General features: G+C 34.9%; 1 protein-coding gene across 1 annotated transcript in view; it reads right to left on the bottom strand.

The window, feature by feature from the left end:
- Positions 1 to 12,672, bottom strand: part of LOC145672828 (uncharacterized) — a 39,704-nt gene extending 27,032 nt beyond the window's left edge. Inside the window, exon 1 of the mRNA XM_081741976.1 lies at positions 12,577 to 12,672. The gene's annotated coding sequence lies outside the window, so the exon portion shown is untranslated. The remainder of the gene's footprint in view (positions 1 to 12,576) is intronic.
- Between the last annotated feature and the right edge of the window lie 9,055 nt (positions 12,673 to 21,727).

Genomic DNA, 21,727 nt, shown 5'->3' with positions numbered 1-21,727 from the left:
TAAAATCAATCAAGATTACTGTCAATTCACACAAGGGCAAAAAAGACTCAACTCTTTAGCTCTGATTTCCATTGAAAAACAAATACGGTGTGAAATGAGACAAAATGTACGCTTCGAATTTTATGATGATGTTGTTCCGAACTTTACAATGGGAGACCCGGGTTGAATTCCTGGCAGGAGCTCATGTAGTTCAGATCCCACATAAGCTGTACGTTCACAACTCATATAGCCTCGCTCCTGAAAGGGACGCTAAACTCAAAATCGAATCAAATCAAATCAGAGGTGAGTTGCGTTTAGCGTCCCGTTCAGCAGCGAGGCTAGATGAGACGTGGACCTACTGATTAACGTGGAGTCCGAACCACATGAGCTCCCTCTGGGAATCGAGCCCGGGCCTCCCACGCCAAAGGCGCGTATGCTAACCGCTTAGCCACGGAGGAGCCCTAAATCAAATCAGATGAACTATACAAAATAGACCAGGAGATTGGGGTTTGTGTTCAAATAATTACAAGTGATTACAAGAAAGTAAAAGGAAACAGACTTCCCTGTTTATGATAAGTTATTAACTATTTTATTGCGTCTATCAGTATAAAAATAGTATTTCATTTTATTGATTTATTTTTGTGTTTAATGTACAACGATTATGCACGGACCCTAAACGACACGGTGAAGCTGATGATTACGATGAAGCTGATGAAGGGGAAATGGGAAAATCCTGAAAAATCACACCTAGTGCCGGTCCAGCACAGAGCCCACTTGGCGGCGGGATCAAACCAGGAACCCTAACCAGAGGAGAGCGATCTACACTGAGACAAAATGTACGTGGTCCTTTATCTATCTGTGACCGGGCCAAACACAAACTAAGTTGTAATTAGCATATACAATAGGCCTACTTGTGCAACTATACAGTTAAGGTGCTCAGAAATACACACCCCTATGGTGAGAAATGATGTATAGTTCAAATATCCTATACAACCTGCTGTAAACCTGAATAAATTTTCAGGATACGCCACTGTTATTAAGCGACCATTAACATTTATTCCCGTCCTACTTTCTGCTGCAAAGAAAGTGATTTAGCAAAAAGCTTTGGCTTACAGTTCTTAACAGTAAACCTGACACTTGTTTCGGAAGCATGAAGAGCCCTGCATTCCAACGCTCTTTCGCGACATCTAACATTCATCGTAGTAAGTTGTTGCTTACTTTCCATTCATTGCTTTAAGCTGAATAGAGCTTAGTAATTCTTTACATCGGCTAATAGGTGCCATGTTCTGTTTGTACTAAAGTACAGAGAACATTGCGAAAGCAAGGGGAAATTTGTTAGGTTGTCTTCTAAGAGGCCGTTTAGACGTTATGATAAATCATCAAGGGTAGAGATAAATTTCAGAAATCATTACGTCTAAATTAGTTTATCTCATGATATCTCTCCTGCATATGATACGATGCGATAAATTCGACACACTGCCTTCTACATCCGTCGTCCGCTCCCTCTAGCTGCCTGCTCAATCAGCCAAAAAATGCGTGTACGTTTCATCACGAATTCGCCACTAGATGGCAGGTCCTACCATGGCATCCTACCGTTTGACAGTCAATCCTGTAGCGTTGCAGTTTGACATTTGTACGTATACAATACATGTTAATAGAAAGAATGTAAAGAAATCTAAATGGTTTGCGTAGATATAATATACGGTAGTCATTGAAGAGAAGTACAAAAAAAAAAAAAAAAATGTTCAAATAGAAACACATTTGTTGATGTTACGGCTGAGGCACAAATATGAAAGAATACGCACAATCATATATTGGCCTAAATAGAATATATATAATTTTAAGCTCTCGTGTGAAGGAACTCCGATGCTATAAGCAAGGGTGCCGATCCTGGGAGAGGGGGCCCCGGCCCCCCGCATTGTACTTATGAATATGCGATATTTGATATAATTTGAATGCATATTGTCTTAAAATCCTCATATATGTCTTCTGCATCTGAATGCCCTCCCTCCCAAATTTACTGAGAAATCGGTGCCATTAACTATAATTATACAGGGTGGCTCAAAAGTAGGTATACGCCTACACCCCTGCATCGATCAGGTATATCATTCTAGCTTATAGGTTCATTTGTTTCGGCTGTTCCGAGCTTAAGATATAAGTACAAAGACATTAAGAATAAATAATAAAGAAACTAAGTCTACCTTATGGATAGCAATAAGAAATGATATAAAAAGCAATGGGTTGATCAGTAAGTTACTGTATACCTACTTTTGGGCCACCCTATATATAATAAGGAAGTTTAAACTCCAACACTAGTCATTACTAATACAAATGTGGAACACAAAGAATTGTACCTTTTCTAATACACTTTCCAGACTTTGGGCTATCGCAAACCACACCACAACATGTTATATAGATTGTTTTTGCTCTAAGCCAAATTGTACATTGTTTTAGTATTAAAATTAGTGTTGCCCACGATACGAAAAAGCAACTGTCTATGAGAAACGAGATGACAAAGCTGTCTCACAATATAGCAATGAAGTCTTGAGATGAAGTAGCTTAAATCTTGTCTCGAGAGCAACAATATCCAAAATATACAAGTGAGTATCGTTTCAGACAGTGAAACTACAGTAGACTTCAAAGCTATGCAAATTGGATACTATATTGAAGACATGGAGTACATTCTTGGGACTGAATCGATTACTGAGAAACCTTTCGCAAAATTTCTTCCCGGTTTTGCTATATGAAAATCAACATTGAAACTGGACGCAGTACTGAATTTCTTCAACTTCCAGTTTTACTAAGATATAGGGATGCAGATGGGTTATTTCCCTGAGACCATGAATCAATTTCCGAAAACAGTTTGTGGCTATCTATCGCCGTTTTGAGTTATAAGCTTTACTGTTGAAACCGAAAGTGGTCATTTGCAACCACTTTCGGCTTAAGTATAAGGTAGTCCAAGGAGATGGAAAATATTCCTGGGACACTGAATCGATTCCCGAAAACTGCATGTCGATAGCTCTTGCCGTTTTTGCTCTGATACCTGTCAACCGAAGGACATAGCCGTTCTATAAGACTGCCAATACTTATACATAGTATAGTTTGGAAGTCTAATACTGGATATCTTTTTCATTTTATAACTCCTCGTCATTATACCCCATTGTTGAACTCATTAAATGTGGAGTATACAGTTAGTTCATTGACTTAGAGAGTTTCGTATATGCAACTGCCAAAGGCTTGAGGAAAAAACGGAAAATCTAGTATCCCTCATGTATACCCCTATTAATTTTCTTACATAGTTCATTATCGGATGGTATTTCATGAAATAACACTCCATTGTATTCCAACTTGCCTTTTCTTGCTTTGCAGAATGATACCCAACAATATAAGACCATTTTCTTTTCTAAACTATTGGAAAAGTGTGGTAATTCCTATGCAAACCATAAAGATTTACTCACAAAAATGGATAGTACGTGCTGCACTCTAGCGTCGAAATTAGAAAACAAGCGTTCACGCGGGAGACAATGGTTTTTGAAAAGAATGAACAGGCAGGTAAGTGAATCGAGGAGGCGGTGGTTCGACATGTTCAACTTATCGCATGCAAGCCAGGTATAGCCCCCCGTAGAGAAACAAAGGAATGAATAGGTCACCGCTTCCAACCCTCCTTGGCTGCCAGCTTCTTGGAAGGAAAGCGGGAAATATCTGGTTAAAAACAGGTTTTGTTAAGAATTTGCTTATACCTGTCGTCCAGTGGTTTGTTCTGTTGACAAAAAGGAAAGAAATATCTTTTCCCCGGTTTCTGTTTATGAAATGCGAGGAGACTTCCAAACTACGAAAGCTACAACAAATTAACCGCTTCAATTTGGTTTGCTTTGATATCTGAAGTTTAACCTCGGCTAAAGCAAAGGTAGATCCATAGTTTAAAATGAGATAAAACCGACTAGCACCGGGAATTGAAACCTGGACCACATACATCAGAAGCGACACGTCCTTGATTGAAACCCTTTTCATGTCTTCGAAACAAGTCATTATAACCAACCAGAGATGGCCAACACATCAACCATGGTCTCTAGCCTACCGGCAATCGTGAGAGGTAGCCCGCGGTGGTCTGTGTCACACTATCTGTATCAATCAGTCTCGATGGACTGATTTCTAGTTTCTGATAACAAATGAACGTTTCTGAGAAAATAAAAACGAATTAATTGGGTTTCTAAAAAAAATATTTAATCTTAATTTTATTGTTCGTATTTACTTCTTCTTTACTGTCCATCACGTCCTCATTATTAATCTATATTTTGATTAGTAGATCACTAGAGAATTCGGAAATGAGAAGTAGCCCTCAAACCTTAGAAAGCCTAGCCACTCCTGTTGTAAACCTATTCAATATTGTTTTATTTTCGGTTCTTACTCTGGTTTGTCAATCAAGCGCTTTAGTGCTTATCTCATGTTATTATAATCAATTTCGAATTCCAAAATTGTATATAGATACTTCATAATTAAAATTTCGAATTTTGAATTTATGTATAGTTATTTCATACTTACTTTACTTCTATATAAATTGTATTTTATTTTAAATATCGTATTAAAATATTTGAACCAAAAGTCACCGCGTTAACCATTATGTTAGTCGGGTTAATCTCCCTAGAACTTCTAAGATTATATGTAATAACATTATATAATATACTGTTCCATAATTCATGCAATTTCATGTCATAATATATATATATATATATATATATATATATATATATATATATATATATATATATATATATATATATAGATATATAGATAGATAGATAGATAGATAGATATAGATATAGATATAGATGTAGATATATATACAATGATTAAATGAGCGCATACAGTAAATTAGAAATTTTATAATGTAAAATTCAATTAAATAACAATGTACTTGTAATTATAAACCATCATTATATCCACCTGCCATTTCGTCCTCTGTCAAGATGTCCACTGGCCACTTCCTCCATTAGTTTGGGCTGAAATATTTCCTGCTCTTTTGACCACTCTGAATAATATGTTCTTCTGTTATTTTCTGTGTAAATGATAAGAAGTGACCTAGAAGAGGCCCTGATACCGTATGGTATGGTCAAATTAAGAAGCACTGAGGAATGATTTGAAAGAGGGTTGCCCAAGATGGAATGTTCTGGAGAAATGTTGAAAGATCTTTATCAAACATTGGATTGACAACGGTTGTAAATAATAATTATCATGATTTTATATAATATTTTTGATTCCCCAGATAATACAGATAATTCAAATTAAACAGATTTGTTAGATTGATTTTCCATCTAGTATAAAATAACTTATAAATAAAAATTTATTGCCATTGCTTATAGCCTACCCAATTTGCAAATATATTACAGTGCAGTGTCTTCTAAACGACCCCCCCCCCCCCAAGTTGTAGAATTCCTCTAAAGATTTTTGAAAATACCTGCAACAAAAGTTAAAAAGTCATGAATATCCCCTAGAGTGTTAGATTCTCCTCAAAATTAACAGAATTAGACAAAACACTGCTGGTGGTTATTTTACAACTTTATCTCACAACGCTTGAAGAGCTTTACATAGTTCATAGTTCATAGAAATGAATAGTCATAGTTCATTTCTATGCTCAAAGTTAATGTTCTAATTTGCAGTTATTCATTGAGAAACTAATACTGCAAAATTCTAAACTTCGGAAATGAAAAATCAAGTAAAATGTTTTGTTTTAAATAGATTATATCTATATCTATCTACATTATAACTCACAGCATTATTAATCTAATTAATGCGCTTATCGTAGCTCCAGTATTCGGTTGCAGGGGCGTAAATAAGGGGTTTGCGGACCCCGCATTGTGGGGGGCCCACACCATCAGGGAGCTCAAAATTGTGAAGTGGGACGTAGAGAAGGGGTCCCACTCCACGCTGTCTACGGGAGAGCCCAAGCTTTTAGACGCCACTGTTCGGTTGTGCCATTTGTTTGTGTGGCTGCAGAAATCAAATTTATGTCAAGATAAATTGACTTCCAGTTCTGGTTTTGGAGAGTCGCTTGAGTAATCAATCACATTGAAATTAAGATCAATGTACTAAATACTATGAGGTCAATTCGGAAAAGGACTGCCGTTTGATATCAATGGCACACACTCGCAGATACAAAATGTTTATTATACACATGGGAAAAATATCACATTACATTACTTTTCAACATATTCACCATTCAAATTGAGGCACTTGTCATAACGTTTTATAAGGTTTGAATTCCTTCTTTACAAAAAAAAAAAAAAAAAAAAAAAAAAAAGACAACGTTCTTTCACAGCGTGAAGCTTAGGGTTATTGCCATATATATAGTATGATTTGTGTCTTATTCCGTAGCTCATTGGGTCCGTGCAAATTCTCATTCCCGCGACCAGTGTTCGAGTTTTCGTTTTACTACTTTTTTATTTTTATTTTTTCATCGATCAGATAGGACTCCAGTAAAGAGGAAAATATTGTTACAGTTAAAGGTGTGATTCGATATTCTGCTAGTATTTATTTATATATTTATTGTCAAGCGAACAAAATGAAGTAGAATTTTACAAGCGTAAAACTGTTCTAGATTTTACTATTAATAAGTTTACAGCTCAAAAATAAATTGAATGCTCTTCAATTATAGTCCATAATTAGCTATGGTCAAGAAGATGGATTTAAGTTGTTTTGTGTGTGGTCCGCACATTGGCATCCATCATCTTTAATTCTGGAACTAAATATAACTAATTTTATTTTTCGTTTAGAAATAAAATAGTCACCTTTAGCTCTGAACGAAACAGAGAGCATAGTGCAAAAGGTCACTATGGCATTACATTTCGTTATATAAAGAAATGAAAAAAAAGTACATTTATACTTGAAAATGTCGAAGATAATTAGACAAATATTATGAACAATTCTATAATGGAATTAAGCAATAATTTATAATAAAATAAAACAGCAATGAAATGCAGGTGATATGAAGTTAACAAAAATGTTTGCCCCTATATGCTGAAATACCAGTTTCTTGATCAGATAGGGAAACTTCGCCTTGAAATATACACCATGAATTTGATTCTCGATAGAATCTGAAATATGTTAAGATCATGGGATTATTTATCGTAGGATCATAGTTTATACTTCATTTTCTTCAGCACAGTGGCGGATCGAAGGAGGCAGGGTGCGAATTACCGGGGGGTGAGGGGAATTTTCCCCCTCAATCACATTTTGTTCCCTCCCCCAAAGAAGTCAGCTGAAGTATCCCCACCGGGGATGCTCGCTTTCCCCCTCAAACTATGCTTAGTATAACTCCAAATTTCACTGATTTTTGTTATTTCTTGTAAATTTAATCTTCTAGCTGTATTTCGAAATGATCGATGTAAACTGTTCGTTTTTGGTCATTTCTACTTACCACCTAATTACCCACTATTTTCAATGTTGTTTAGTTGAACTATATTATTATGACTACGGTTGTTAGTTGCAAATGTACCTTCGTACCCTTCAGTTCGTCATCGTTTGTGAATTTGAATGTACTAATTGCGTATAACAAAGCCACATATAGATTTATAAATGTTCTTAGCTGTTGGCCAAGAAGAAGTAAACAAATAGCTTCTTCTACCATACTTGGCGAAGTTCGGATATGTCATATTCATCCTCTACATTTGCATCGATTATCATCTTATTTTAATTTTTGTTATAACATGTTATTTCATTTTCCAGTGTACTCTTTGTTAGCACATGGTCTTCATTCCCTAGTAGGTTGTGTGTATGCAACTCAAAAGTTGCATTTAATTTGTGATAATTAGCATAATAATCACTGCTTTTACAGTTTACGGAAATGAACTTTTGAAACTGTACTCAAAATCTGAGATATAGGTATTCTCTCGTAAGTATATGTTAACGTACGCGCTGGGGGATACGCTCGTAGTGAGCAGACATGTTAATGAAGGTGATTTTTAGGTGAATAAGCGAATAATTCAAGATTTGTTTCAGCATTTGTTAATACGACTGGTTCTCCGTGTCATTGTCCGTGTCTGTATAAGCATTTCAACTGGAGCGGGTTTTTTTAAAAGTTAACCCTTCATTTTTCCATCTTTTCGCTGTACATTTTGCTGTCCACGCTAATAATGTTATCTGAAAAACTTCAATGTTTTACTTTATTTGAGTAACGTAGCCCATAGTGAATCAACTCATCTTCAACCTAACAGTAAAGTAATTTTTAAGTGTTGACTTTCTGTGCCCATCACGGGAATCGATATTTGGAGAAAAAAAAAAGTCGTGATGAGCACAGCTTTAGCTGGAAGTAGAAGCACAAGCTCGAAATTTGAATTGAGAGATTTTAAATATTTGGCCTTCGATTTGACCTTGATGTGAGAAATCGGGACCAGCAACAATCCATTTCTTATTTGATAGGCTAATATCTAGATTTTCTTAAAAAAAAAATGTCCGGTTTAACTGATAATTTTAGTGATTTTCACAAGACTGAAGTAGATTTCTTTTCGCAACCTGTATGTATTAATGCAAAGTGGAAGCTTTCAATATGAGTGGAAAAATTAACATATGCTTGTGATCATGGCTATCGCTCGAGCCGAATTATTAACTAAATAAACCTTAGAGAGCTATGGGGACAAGAGTGAGTACAACATTAAAACACGTTCAGAAAGGTTTAGTGGGGTGTGTGTATGTCAGACAATATATATGTGCATAGTTATTGTCGGTAGATTTATTAAATTAATAAATCTCTTATTTATTACAGATGTCACTCACTCTCACACACACACAGACATATATATATATATATATATATATATATATATATATATATATATATATATATATATATATATATATGGGGGGTAGGGCATTTATTGTCTCATTTTGAAATTTGAACCTTCAGACTATGTCCTTTGGCCTAATTTTATCTCCCCCGAATATAGATTATTTAATTCGCACACTGGAAGGAGGGGCTATAGGGGCTCTAGCCCAGCCTTGACGCTCAGGTATACACTGGATAAAATGGGGTTCAATTCTGATTTACACTGGATAAAGCTACAAACTACGATTTAGTCCCTTTCTTTATCATATCCTGGATCCGCCACTGATAGAGCATCATTTTCAACAGTACCACTCATTTGTCCGTATTATACACCAGAAACTGTAAAAAATCGAGGAAAACCGGGAGATTTTTCGATTTTTTCCAAATTATTGCGTCCTTCTGGCCCGGGCTTGGGTTCAGGTAGGGATATGTTTTTTTCTTTTCTTTAAACGTAGTTATGTAGACAATACGTGTGCAATATTTCAATCCTGTATCTTGAAAATTAAGGTCGGGAAAAAAATTTTGCAATATATATATATATATATATATATATATATATATATATATATATATATATATATATATACAGGGTGTCCGAGAAGTCCTTCCCTGATTACAGAAATTGATAACTCAGGCTAGAAATAAGATAGAAATATGAAACTGGTGTTGAATTGTTTACAAACTATAAAAGTTTTTGTCTGTGTTAGGTTTGTTCTGTTTTACCAAGTCTCAATTTTTTTGTTTTAGGTTTGTAGTACGTCCGTCTCCACGCTCTATCTTGGTCTCCACGCTCTCCTGACATAACCCCATTAGACTTATTTTTATGGGGTTATGTCAAGGATGAGGTCTACCGAACACGTGTACCAGATCTTGAGACCCTGCAGCAACGAATAACCACAGTCGTTGCATATATCCCTTCAGTGATGTTGGCTAATGTGTGGATGGAAATTGAATATCGCCTAGATGTGCTACGTGCTACCAAGGGTGCTCATGTGGAAGTGTACTGATGTGACCAAAACTTTTATAGTTTGTAAACAATTCAACACCAGTTTCATATTTCTATCTTATTTCTAGCCTGAGTTATCAATTTCTGTAATCAGGGAAGGACTTCTCGGACACCCTGTATATATATATATATATATATATATATATATATATATATATATATATATATATATATACTGTTCCATAATTCATGCAATTTTCCACAGCATTGGGAGAATATGAAGTTTTCACACTATTAATGTAAAATTTGGCACTCTTATTGAGAAATATCTTAATTGTTTGAATTTCTAAAGGAAATAAGAGAAAATTTCTGTTTAGCCCCCCTTTTGGGGGTGTAAACACAAAAGTTCATTTTCCTTATGGGAGATTCAATGTTAAATTTTGGAAGCAGTTTTCTCCAATAATTATTCGTAAAGATTTTGGGGCAAATGAATTGTATTTGTTACAAAATGCAAAAACACTCATTAACAAAGTTAATAAAGCTGTCTCAAACATTATTTTGGGAAGGCCCCCCTTTTGGGGGCAAGGGGCGTAAAAAGGTAATGGGTGATGTGTTACCAAAATCCCAAAATTTATTTTCGGTGTGCCATTAAGCGTCAGGTTAATCACGAATGACACATAATTAATGCTCCAATGCTCCTTGCATGTGCCAGGGACTTATATGGGGCTATAGCCCCCTCTCAAAAATATAAAAAAATCCATAAATATCCTTAGTAGGGACATACAACAAGAAGGTATTTTTTGTTAATTGATGTGAAATTTGGCGTCACTGTAGCAAAAAAGTATGCGTTTTTCAAATCTGGAATGATATTTTGGTAAAGCACCATCTTAGGGGGGCAGAGGGGGCGAAGTATAATTTGGTGGATCTTTATAAAAATTTCAAATTTTATTTTGGAAATTTCAGGAAGCGTTAGATTAATCACAAATGATACAAAATTAATATTCCGATGCTTTTAGCATGTACCAGTGACTGATATTGGGCTACAGCCACCCTTTCAAAATTCATGTAATTTACGATAAATATTCTTCGCAGGGACGTACGGGAAGAAGGTAAATATGCTTTACAATTAATGTGGAATTTGTCATTATTGTAGAAGAATGTTTTGATTTTTTTAAAAAATCTTGAATCTAGTGTAAATGAATATCGTCTGTCAGTGTACCAGATTGAGGATATAACTTTGTTGTTTTGTCATCACCGGAATATAATCAAAAATTTTTGCGTTTTTATAAAATAAATTGGACTCTTTTTATAGCATAAAATCACACATACAAGTTACCTGTATATTTTCTGCCCACTTCAGCAAACCAACTCGAACACAAAATGACAATGGAAAATGCCGCGGGTATCACGAACGAAAAAATCTTAATGAGAAGTAATATTTTAAAAGTTAAAATTGTAATAGGTGACCTTTAAGTTTCAATAATGTTTTCTTTATTCATAAAAAAAAGCATATATTTTCCCTACTTCTTCCACAATAACTTATGATCCTGCTTTCCACGCAGTAGCTTACTCGTATACTGCATTTGTAAGCACGTCAGGAAATCGTATACTACGGACACATGGTTCTTATAACCGTGTTTCTCTTTTCAATTTTTGGCTTTATCATTTCAAGTAATTCTTCAAATAATTTATCCGGCATTCTAAAATAGTTCGTGTACATTATACTGTCTTCAGTCCTGATTACCTGTACGAGGTTAGCATGAATCCCATGTCCGTATCGTCTTCTAATCCAATCTTTTACCCAGACTTTTCGATTTCTTTTCTTTTTTAAACATAAATACAATGATACCATTGCCACAGACGTGATAAAGCTGAAAGTTGCAGCATCCCTGTCTTCCATTCCAAGGTCTTTATCTCACTACGGCGGGAACAAATTAGCGAGAAACAGGAATTGTCCTTTTCTGACTGACACGGTGCTCACACATACACACACACACACACACACTCACAAACAGCGTGGTCATCTTTTGTTTGTCTAGGAGACACTCAAAGTTTCTGAAGTAGTTCGCATAATCTCCGAAAGATGTCAGACCCTATTGACCATGTGCTAGAGATATCTACGGAAAATATCGCTGTGTGTAAATAGAAAATATCTCACCTGCATATGATAAAAAAATCTCTACCCTTGATGATTTATCATAACGTCTAAAAAGGGCCTAAGAGATTAAATCTGCCATAACAAATTTTGCTTTATTTATTTGTTAACCGCTAGTAAACGCGGTAACATAAAGAAATTGTCACTAGTATTTATGAAAAGTATGACAATCGTAAGACAAGAAAATTAGCAGTTTTAAAACTATACAAAACATGAACGAAGTCTTGAGTCAATCAAAATTTACACATTTCACATTTAAGATACCAGTAATCAGTGGCGTATTTAGAATTTTGCTTCGGGAGGGGCTATGCATAACATGTGAATAATCTTATATTTTTCCCTTAGTGTGCCGACAAACTTTAATGAAGTTGTGAATATAAAAAAAATATTTCGGGGAGGGGGCTTGAGCCCGATAGCCACCCCCCTAAATACACCCACTGCCAGTAATAACCAATAATGTTCATAACGTGGGACATACATGGAACAAAGTGACTAAATTAAATCAATAATTTTTCAATAAAATTAACAAAATGTCGCTTCTGTAAATTTACAGGAGAATATAATAACATTCACTAAGACTAGGATAACATAAATGTACACGAGAATTAACAGTTATATTTGAAATTGGAAAGCTTTTTTCTTTTATTTTCTAACACTTCTTAGATTCAAATAACTTACCGCTGAATGTAACCATTGATAAACTGAAGTTTCAAGAAATTACCATATATTTGAAGTGTTTTCACAATATAATTATTAATGTGGATACAAGTAACATACAACAATCACTTTATAATAATGTCTACTTAAAGAAATAATCTATTGTTTGTCTATATAAGTATAGTTTTAACGTTTTAAAACTTTGAACGCTGATCAGTACTAAATTATTGGTTTGGTTTTTATCTTAACTGTAGATCAGTACTATAGTATTCTCGAAAACGTGCTACTTGTAGGTTTACGAGTTGAGTTGAGTTGATATTGAGTTTAACGTCCCGTTCAGCACCCAGGCTATATGAGACGTGGACCTACGGATTAGCGTGGAATCCGAACCACATGAGCTCTCGCCGGGAATCGAACCCGGGCCTTGTAGGTTTACGAATTTTCCATTAAGCAGTCAAGTGCGGTTGAAAACAGCACGACCTCATTGTGTAAAGACCCAACCATCATGGGCAACCAATTTATGACGTAGAAGTTTGTATATACAGTATATGCTAAGTTGGCCGGGATCATGGTGGAAAGACTACAAGGTGGATGCAATGCAGTGCTACATTCTTGTCGCTCTGGCGCATGACGTCATCTTGGTCGCAGACGTGGCCAGCGAGAGTCAGAGGAACTTTTAACAAGCGGTTGCTCGCTGGTATCTCACACGCAAACTTCTCTTCTATTTATAGTGATCTTCAACGAAGTAAAAATTTTAGTACAAACAATAATTATATAAACGTAATGTAAACAATGCTTAAGCTAAGTGAATTCAAAGGAAGATATTTACAATAGCAAAAGAAACAGCAATATCAGTTCATATTAAACAACTTTGAAGCTTGAACAAGCCAATATTACTCACTACGTTTTCTGCTTTTCCTTTCTTTTCTTTTTTAAACATCTGAAGTAATACACTCGAGTATGTATAGGCCTGAATAATCTATAACACACTGTGTCGTTAATGCATTTCATTATTATATATTTATGTATGCTCAAGTATATTTTCGTAACACATTGATCGGTTTTGATTTACTATTATTATTACTTTACTTGAAAGAGAATTCTTTACTGATGACCCCATATAAATTTTGAGAATATCTCAAGGGAGAATTCATGGTTTTCGTACACAAAAATGAACGTACGTATATTTTCGTTATGCTTGGACAGTTTCTTTTAAGAGGTTGCTCCCACGTGGGAGGTTAAAAACTTTATTGAGCAGGGACGCACGTATTTAATATTTTAAACATCGTTTTTATTTTTTATTTATAAAAAAAAAAGCATCTTATTTGAAATCGCTGATCGCTTATTTATAGAATTCGTATTTAAACAAAAGGTTTGGTGAGAGTTCTCTGAATATTAGTGTCAAAATTTACGCCACAACAAATTGTATTATTAAACATTTGTACAAAATAGAACCTTACATATACTATTGTGTTCTAAAAATATATAGAAATAAATATATACAAAACATCTCAAACCAAGAAATTGCAACTTGACTATTTCAAGCAAGAAACAAAGTACTAGGCGTAGGTGAAGACGATGTACGGATGTTACAGCTAGACTAGAAAACATATAAACCATAAAATTACATAATTTTCTTAATTTTCTTGATAAGTTTTCTCTTTTCTGTCCCGTGGACTAAAGAAGACAAAAGATAAATGCAAATGAATTATTATGTGGAATTTGGTGGAATGAGAATGCGGGAGTACCCCGAGAAACTCACGGACACGATGTTGGCCAGCACAAACTCATTTGACCGAGAAGCGGACCAGTATCCCTTGCACCAGAAGTGAGCCTTCTGCCACTGAGACACCGTGCTTCCTTGATTGGTTGAGAATCTACCATATTTTTAAATTTACTGCAGTCGTTCTTAATTTTGTAATTCTGGAGAGCGCCCCTAAATATGTATATGTAATTATCCAAAGTTATGATTAAAATGAACAAAAATTTCAAAATCTGAGTGTAAAAATGTCCCGACAATGTCGCCCTGACATGATAGGTGGATACTTTATTCTCTTGATCTGATACATTGTTATATATCTTTGTAACCGTTAATCGTTATTACGAACCTTCCATTCATTAGTTAATTTGAAGTGCAACGTCCCGTTGTAGCACCGAGGCTACAGGGAATGCAGACCTCCAGAATGAAATGGGACCTGAACTATTTTAACGCGTTCAATGCTCTCCATTTGCGTAACTCGAGGAAGGTAAGCCTCCAGGCCCGTAGCCAGCCTCCAAATTTAGGGGGGGCTAAATGTAAATTAGGGTGGGCACACACACACACACACAGAGACAGACATTATATATATATATATATATATATATATATATATATATATATATATATATATATATATATATATATAATGTCTGTCTCCGTGTATGATGATGAGTAATTTCTTATGCTCTTAAAACTAAAACTACAGCGTGAAGGAATTATTATTAAAATTTTCCCCTATAGCGTTAGTACAACTGTACCTGAAAGCTAGAATACTATGTGTTTCCTTTTTATTTATTTATTATGGCAACAATTTTTTTCCGTTTTCTCATCTTCTAGGAAATAAAAAAATATTTTTTTAAAAAATAGTTGGCCGAACGAACCAATCATTAAAATTTCCAAAGAATTAGTACAGGAAATACGTTTTTTAATTTTTGATCGACTAAAAAAATATTTGTGAAACTTGAAGAAATGACATGTAGAGAGTAATGACATTTAATACTACCTTCAAGGAGATTCTACAGAGAAGGGTCTCAAAATCTTAAATCAATATTTTGAAATGCATGTGGCCTAAACAAATATATGCATATTGGAAAAATGAAATTAACATCTTACCTGTATTATTATTTACATCTCCTTAAATATGAAACTTTATATTTCTTCAAATATCACGCGCTTTATTTTACACTTGTACTTCTAAACATTTTTTGATCAGTTTTTTATGGTGATGTTCGAAAGAAATAATGATTTGTTTATGGGTTTTTGCTATCTACAAATTTATAAATTTCGTAAGATTAAGAAACACGAACACAACACGCATATATACATTCCTCATGTTGGCACACTATAGTAGAAACAAGTTGAACATTTGAACAATCACTAACAACACAATCACAGTATAAGTCTCCTTGTTTTGGATGCTGCCAATCTTAGAATAATTGAGTCCAGATCGAGGTTTCTGGTGATGTCCTTGTTGTAACTCAACAAAACAAGATCGGCACGGTGCAGTTAATGTACAACCCCTTTTTAGAAAATGCCCTAACAAAGAAGGAATTTCTCTCACCTGAAGTAGTCCTATATAACAGTTGACCGGCTTCAGGGTAGAAATTTAGTAAAGAAAATATTCAAATTTACAAACGTATAATTTCTAATTGCTCTCTTTTTACTAACTGAAAAAATACTTTTGGCATAAAAGCCATGAGTTCCATTTTATCACAACACATTTCAATTTTTAGACGTCGTGGATCCCATAGGCAGGTCACGCGGAACCCCGGGGTCCGCGGACTCCAATTTGAGAACCACTGCTCTAGACTCTTTGGAACATACTATTAACAATCATTTAGGAGGATTGCTACTAAAGTCATGTTTAAGTAAAAGTAATCTGTTATGTTTTGGTACTCGAGCATTCAAATATGAAATAACTCCAAAAAAGTTCCCTGTTCTAGCGCAGTTACCTTCTTTCTCGAAACGAAATTGATAAGAGAAGTAACAGTTCATTAAATTTTCTTTGTATAGTACAGTTCATATCAAAATATACATGAAATTCTTCTTTACATTGTACAAATAAGAATTCCAGATCAGTTGCTTTCGTAGGTACTAAAAAAGTTTAAGTTAAGAGTTAATGATTTAAACAGCTATTTACTTATTTCTATTGAAGATATCTCTTCTTCAAAATGAAACTACATTAACAAATTGTTACTTTTGTGGGCTACCTCGTAGCCTCGTGGGTACAGCGCTTGCCTTCGGCGCGTCTGGCTTCGGGTTCAAACCGTACTGGGAGTCCTCGGAGTCAAACCGATAGTGATTTGGATGTTACTTTAAGCTATAAGTCCCGTGTCTATATAGCCTCCTTGCTGAAGAGAGACGCTAAACTCCCCAACGCACCCTGTTTTAATTCAAAGGTCAAATTTCAAATTTATAAAGAATTATACATATTATCATCCAATAAGGTTATATTTTTAATTGAAAATTCTGTTTTTCGTATAAGTGCAGCTACTACCTCCGTTTAGTCCGCTGCATTTTTTGTTTACATACCAGAAAACTGCAAGGTATTCTTTTACAAAATAGTAACTTTGGATGATTACGCTTACGTCTGATGATCTGCATGAACATTTGATTCTGGCACCAAAGATTGGCAACAATTATTAAATTATTTTAATATAAGTATCTAATAATTCATCCCCGATAAAGATTAAGTGAATCGAACTTATCTTTAGCTTAAAGATATATTAACAATATTGCTTACATATTCCAAGTTATTTAACAAATAATCAAATTGCTGCTACACTACAATTCTCATTCTTCAATTCAACTTCGGTGCATCTTCAGAAACCAGCATCGATCAACTTTCAATTACAACCATGTTCAACTCAACAGAACAAGAGTAAATACAATTCAGAAAAGGATACTTTTCTTACTCCGTTATCACGTGACAAAACGTAGTCAAAATCGCCTGTGTGATTTAGAGCGAGAGTTGCGACCCCCCTTTGAGGGATACTGTCAATCTCTCGCATATTGACCGAAAGCCAATGACTCACAGCAAAAGGATGTTTTCAGTTGCAAATTCCAAAAAAGGACAGGAAAAAGTGAACACAAATTCATGTTTGCCGATAGAATAACCATAAATTATTTTCCTCCTGCAGCGAGGGTCGTTTGCACATGAAGCTTTAAAACAGTCTCACGCTCAAAGAAATATTAGCAATTCAAAGAAGCGTAGCGTATAAATAGGCCAATACTTTAAATGAGGATAATAAAAGTAAATTTTAATTTAGCACTCTAAAGTACATTTGGAAATACAATTTCTTCCAACATTTCAGTCAGTGTTCGAATTAAACTTTCGAACGAGAGGGTGATGTTTATGTATTGTTGCTGTAAATGTAGAAGGCGAAAATTTATCACAGACAGGGATACTTCTGTGATACGAGCCGGATATAAATTTTTACCGCAGGGGAATTTCCCCGGCATTCCCCGTTAATTCGAACTATGATTTTAGTAAGGGGGCTGCAAAAAATTTAGGGGGGGGCTGAGCCCGCCCTAGCCCCCCCTGACTACGGGCCTGTAAGCCTCCTAGATCATCATGCCTCCCTTCTCGAGTTACATGTCAGCCTCTGTGGGGAAAATTTGGTCTCAATATCTTATGTCGGTTCCCCTCCCTCATGATTTCGAATCTGGGTCTTGTCTCAAAGTTCGTCTTTTTAAATCGTATTATTGGATTTTTGTATGCAGAATCAACACAAGCTACTGTAGCCCTTTATACTATTATTACATACTATTAATACTAAAAAGAAACTAGATAATGAAATCGCAATTTTATAATTTCATTTAGCATTGCATTTATTTATTACTTTTATGTAAAACTTACCATGTTTTAGGTTTATTTTGTCCTGTCGCCTGCAAGCTAAAATCCATTTCTGAAGACTTTCCCCCTCTTTTTGAGGAAATCTAAAGTATTTTATATTAGTTCCCTTAGTTTTTCTGTAATAATAATTACAGCCGTACACTGCACAGTTAGGCATTCTCGATATCATTTAAAAGAACAAAGTAACAAAGAATTTCCACTTGTCACTTAGAGCCGTGCCTTTTCCCGTTCTCTCTTGCAAACCACATGACGTCACAGCCACGACAGCGCTTTAGGCGACATGCGCATGCAACCACCTTGTAGTCTTTCCACCATGGGTCTGCCACTTATAATATGATTCTTGATTTATTCTTTAATTTAGTGATGGGGTTAATGGGCACATCATAATTGAAGCATTTGTTCCCCGTCACGAGAAATTTCCCATTGTATGATGAACTATGTACACTCATGTCCAAAATGATATCGCATGTCTATAGATATGTTGTTGTAGGAATATAATTTGATAACGAATTCGCCCGGTATTTCTTATAATGTTAGTATGTGTATAATCGGCAAAGACATGTATGTGTCAAATTTCATGTCAAAAGAGCAATAAATAGGAACAATAATATGAAAATAAAACTTTCTTCTCCATTTAGTAATATTTTGTTTTACTCATTCTAATTTTCGTATTTATAATTCTTTTCCTATGAAATTTACCACAAATATACATTTCCCGATTATACACATAGTGTCAGTATTAAAAGTACCCTGCAAAATCATTATCAAAATATATTCTTACAAGAAGACAGTTATACATTTGCGACAATCATTTTGGACATGAGTGTACCTACCAATTCAACCGGATACAGTTCTGGACAAAGGAGTTTCATTTCATAGTTGTGAAGCCATACTAAACTTCTAAACTATAAGAATGCAATATTGAAACAGATGTGCAACTTCCGGCCGCAATTTCGGCATAGTGAGAGATGAAACTTGTTCATGTGACGCTCAATATAGGTATAAAACAGTTTCTTGCTATGTCTTACAATTATTACCGTATACAAATCAATATTGAAACCCGAAAGTTCTACTACTTTCTACTAATTCGGGTTTAAGCAGAATAATACATCTGACATAAAATCTATTCTTAGGATACTGAATCCAGATAAAAATAGTAAGTCACCTTCTATCGCTCTATCGCAATCAATATTACAACATGAAGTAATAGTATATTTCTAACATTTCAGATTGCAATATACGAAAAAAAAAATGAAATGAAATCTTTAAGTTTTACGACCCACGAATATGCCGGTTAGGCTAAAGGAGACGGTGATGATGAGAGATGAGTGAAATGATGAAAGTGGGAGGAAACGGGAGAACCCCGAAAAAAACCACGAGCACGGTGTTTGTCCACCACAAAGTTCGCACAGCGCGAGCTGGGATCGAACCAGGGACCCCAAGCACCGGAGGTGAACGCTCTACCACTGAGCCACCGCGCCCCCTGCAATATACGAGTAGAAGTAAAGTCGGAGATAAAAGCTATTCTGGTGGCACTCAATTCATATATATGAAAACCTGTTTCTTGTTATCATTGATTTTCAGTATGATGATCAGCGCTGAAATCAGAAAAGTAGATTTCATCCACTTCTGGTTTCAATGCATATAAAACTTATTCTCGGAACATTGAATCCATGTGAAAACAATAGAGTCATTTCAGATTTTGTCAAGAAGGCAAGAATGTCCACCAACAAGAGTTTGACTTTCTTTGTTAATATATTAGTATACAATTCTTTTTTTTTTTTTAAAAAAAAAGTGTTTCTCAAACTTAACGGAAAACAATTGCTCCTCTGCCCTCTTGAAATCAGGACCCTGTATTAGAGAGGCATTACTCATGATATTTTGCCGCTTCTAATCTATGGTGATCGAATTAAAACCGGAAGAACTAGGAAAAATAACCACTTCCGGTTTCTAAGATTGCTACAAGTGCAAATCCTTCGATACCTTGAAACACTGAATCGATTTCCAAAAACGCACGTCCTATTTATTACGGTTTTTATTCTATGGCTATCAACGTCGAAATCAGAAATTGTTGATTTTAACCACTTCAGATTTGAATAGAGTTAACAGAGTAGATGGAACATATTTCTGGTACGCTTAATCGATTACAGGAAAACGATTCTCGATATCTCTTACCGTCGTTGCTCTATGAAAATCAATATTGAAACCAGAAGTACTAGTAAACTTCAACCATTTCTGGTTTTAGCGGAATGTTAAAAGCAAAAATGACATATTTTCTTGAAAACCTAAATCAATTCTTTAAATAAAAAAAAAAAAGCTTGTCGCTATATATCAGTGGTCGCCAAGGATATGAAGCTTCTGACCTACCGTTTTTAAATCCTACTATGAGCTATAACCAAAAGAACTACCGACTTTTTTTAAACAAAAAAAAAAAAAAAAAAAAAAAAAACTCTTATCTTTGTTGCGTCAGCTCAGTGAAGGAAGCATATTATTCAGTTCAGGAATTTGCAAATGATAACGATGAATGAATATGATGTAATGATGTAACAAATTTAACATGTGATGTTTCTTTTAATTTAGTAATTCAAATGGTGTAATAAGTTGTAATTACAATTTGCATTTATATACATATGACAACTGTAGAACTTATAGGAGATACTCTCCATATTGCAAGTCAAAACAGGAAAAATAAATAAATAAATAAATAAATAAAATCAAGATTAGCAACCAGAGCGTTAACGTGATCTACTGAAAATGTCCCCGGGAGCTACTAGTATATACGTATTATCGTTTCGATCACTGCTATATATTATCGTTTTTGTTCCAATGCAGATCAACGTTGAAATGACAGACGGACGGACATAACCTTTCTATACGACTTCCGATATTTATGCATAGTATAGTTTGGATGTCTAAAATTGTTAACCAGGAAAATGCAAACCTGAGTAGTGGTTCGGATTCCACTAAGGTCCCGTCTCACATATATCGTCAGTGCTGAAAAGAGAAGTTAAACTTTCAATCGGACTAAGAAACAGAACATAAAAGTCTAACTTGAACGGTAATACATTTGTATACTTGTAGAAACTATTCCCAATGGTCAGTATTAAGAAAATTAAAGAAGGAATATAATACGTATAATTGTGCCTTAATGTACCTCACTACCTGCGAGATGGAACCAGTATTTTAAAAACGAACTAGTTAGTGATTTTCTGTTATTTTTAATGCGTGACAAGGAATCACTTAGGAAAACTTTGATCGAAAGATAACGAGAGGTGTTGGGTCCACGGCTGAGTGGACACCTGCAAAATTCCTTATCTGATTTCTTCCAAAGACATTTCTCGGTTGGATGAGCACAGGGAAGGCTTTTTGCTCTCTCATTGGAGATTGAAATATATGATAAAATGTAGCCAATTCAGGTGAACCAAACCCGAGAATGTTAAATTCTTTGATAAAATCAAGCGCGTCCCTGTGCATAATTTTCTCAGTATGCAAAAGAATAAAGCTAAAATCGGACATGAAAGGTGATACGAGGACAATACATTCAATAGTATCCATCG

This window comes from Thermobia domestica, chromosome 16, assembly GCF_964235325.1.
Source record: "Thermobia domestica chromosome 16, izTheDome1.hap1.1, whole genome shotgun sequence".
Lineage (NCBI taxonomy): Eukaryota > Metazoa > Arthropoda > Insecta > Zygentoma > Lepismatidae > Thermobia > Thermobia domestica.
This window is presented reverse-complemented; position numbering and strand designations above follow the sequence as displayed.